The sequence below is a fragment of the Triplophysa dalaica genome, chromosome 8 (genome assembly GCF_015846415.1).
Source record: "Triplophysa dalaica isolate WHDGS20190420 chromosome 8, ASM1584641v1, whole genome shotgun sequence".
Taxonomy (NCBI): domain Eukaryota; kingdom Metazoa; phylum Chordata; class Actinopteri; order Cypriniformes; family Nemacheilidae; genus Triplophysa; species Triplophysa dalaica.
Genome location: NC_079549.1, coordinates 5,125,181 through 5,128,300, shown reverse-complemented (window position 1 = coordinate 5,128,300; position 3,120 = coordinate 5,125,181).

Sequence of the window (3,120 nt, the reverse complement as noted above, 5' to 3'; positions counted from 1 at the left end):
GGCTTTATAACCAGTGTACTGTAAACATTAACTATTTTCCATCCAAAGTTGTGAATTTAACTTATGCACAAAGTTGGAAAATCACACAAAAAATTTGTGGAAATCAAGTGGAGTTTCTATTCAGTAAGTCGAAGAAAACAAAATTGTAACATCCTGATAGATTGGCATTTGCAGACATACGGTATAACCAAAAAGGTTAAAAGTAGGTGCAATAGCAGTAAACTGCAGGTTTTTTTCTTTATACATTATAATAGATTACTTGGCCGATAAATGAATGACCACAATTTTATCTTGTTTTCAGAGGTGTATGCTTGTTTAGGAACACAGTCTAAGACAGTTCTGGAAGAGATGATTATACCAACTACGTTGGGGAGAGACTTTGAATTAGGCATTTAAATATGAATTAAAAAACGTTCAGTCCACTGGTGACGCCATCAATTGAAGCAGACACATGACTTTTCGAATGTTCTTTGAGGACATCATTGTTTGTGCATATCCACTAGTTGGAAAAATATTACTCATTAGAGCCGGAGACATTTTACGCATTTTGCCATTTTATATGACCTCCCAAAATGCACATAAAATGGGTGGATGGAAACAAGGCTAATGATATTATTGCATCCTTATCCCCAAGATCCTTTTAACACGCTCTGTTCTGATTACCTCCCAACGAACAACAGACCTATTTGTTCCAATTTGAATTCATGGTCATTCAGACATTCCCTGATGGGCTAACCAGGGTTTAATGGAGAAGTGTGTAGGTCATGCTTTCGATTAGGGGTCTGCATTCAAGGTGGTGTTGCAATTGAACTGCTTTTTGATGTTATAGCCTTTGATACAAATTCTAGATTTTTTTCAAAATTAAAGTATTTTTTATGATTTGCTTGTAACAACCAAATAAGTGAAGAAAGTAAACAAATTGAGCTCATACTGATTTCCTGGTTTGAAAAAGGGTCAAAATACTTTTTGTATTACCTCATTTCAAAAGGGTTTGGCAATGTTTGTGTCAACAGATGTTTCTGTTTTCCTCTAATTAGAAGAGCAATGAGGTCAGCAGATAATTCTAGGTCTGACATTTCCAGACACATTACGACTCTTTTTATTGCATCAATGAACCCAGTATACGGCAAGTGTTAGAAATCTTTTATTTAAAAAGGCATATAACTTTCTCAGAAACAGTGTTATTGATATTTAAAGCAACTGACAAACTGAGTAATAAGCCAGGTTTACTTTTATAAACCTTTTACATTTATTAAGGATCCCAAACGAAGGAAAACTCATAACCAAATAGTGGATTTACATTTGAATGCTTATTGAGCTCTAAATGTAATAGTAATGTTCTTTGCAATAATGCAATTTAGCATGCAGCGTCAGACCTCGACTGTGAAGGAATTTATGGATATGACTCTCTTTGTCTATTCAGTGTTTAATAATTCACAAAATGCCACCATGGTGCTTTCTAGTACTTGACACAAAATACAGAGGCCAGTTTCATTTAGGAAATGCTCTGGAGGAATAATCTGGAGTGTTTTTTGAATTAGAAAAAATGTGGAATCAATTAAATTCTAAACACTTAAATGAAAATAACCAGACAGAAAGCAACAACATCTGGCAGGTAAATACATTGAAACTGTAATCGTTAAGAGATTGTAAAGAGCTCTGCCCGTGGACATTTTTTCTGTATTTTTTTTCAAATTTAATTAGTCTGACATCACTGCGTATAGTCTGGACTTCCCTCCTTCCATTGTAAATACCCTCAGCATGGGTGCTTTGTGTGAAATAGAAGGGTTTTAAAAGTTTTAATTTCCCTGTGGTGTCTTTCTTTGGGAATGCTGAACAGTTTAGTGAGTTCAGAATGCAGTCTCGAACCGTTGTGGTCTTCAGCTCTCTTCTGATTAATAGTAACCACGAGGCAGACTCTGGGGTTATTATGAGATTACTCACGTCAGAGCAAACACCACCTTTTCTCTCCTGTGCCTGGTGGTAACACAGGTGTTTGTAGACTCCATTTTTTATCTCCCTCCCCTTAAAAATAGGAGTTATTTGTCAGCTTCCCAAAATCTGTCATTGTATCATCGATCACAGAAAGCAAAAGCAACAAAAATCTGAAGTACGTGTTTTAACTCCAAATCTTCAAAAAACAAATATAGGTTTGTTTCATAAAATGTTGTATAAGTGTTGCATAAAGACTGTATTCAGTGAAAGACCTTGAGATAGTGTCGCAATATGACGCACATCTTTCATCTGTACAGTTACAAAATAAAATGTTGATCTGTTAATCATGCAAGATTCTAGATGGTAAACTCTCACACACAAGGCAAAAACTAATCCTCTGAGATACATCACTTCATCCAGAGGTTAGGCAACTGAGCCCAACCTAAGCCAGATTGGCTCCAGGTCTTTCCGAGAAATGCTCGACTCTGCTGGCACTGTATGCAGAAGTTTACTGATAGAACGTGATTTCATCATCAATGAAAACAAAAATTCATCAATCAAGATGACAAGCTATGGGAACACTAAAGGTTATTTTTACATGAAATATGCAAGCATTCTCTTTCACAGGCAGCTTGACGCAGCCTTGGAATCGGGCTTAGACAGCATCTGTTTCGCTGCGGACAGATTTCACTCAAAAATCATTATCTGTTTCACATCTATGCGGGCCGTTGACAGATTGTGTTTTCTAAAACAAATAGCGAACCTATGCTCATCAAAAAATGTCGGATTTAATTAAAGTGAAGACCTACAAACACTGTCTGAGATACGGAAATGGATGCACAGAAAAGGTGCGATTTTAATAAAGAAGATATGGAGCTTATTTTCATTTTTTGTTTTGTAATCAGTTTAATTTCGGTTATTAAAAATCTTAGAGATTACCGACTTGAATTTTCCTCATGAGGGATTGGTAATTAATTGGTACAGACCAAAATAACTGGTGGGGAGATCCCTCACTGACAAAGGTATTCATAGGGAAGAATCTAATCTACCTTTGTAATATTTTCCTAGAGAAATATATTCTTTAAAAAAAGTTTATTCTGAATGTATTCTGCAAACTGCTTAAATGAAGCTTTGAACTTTTTGAGATAAATTCAAATAGAAATATTCTAAATTTAAAATGAACAA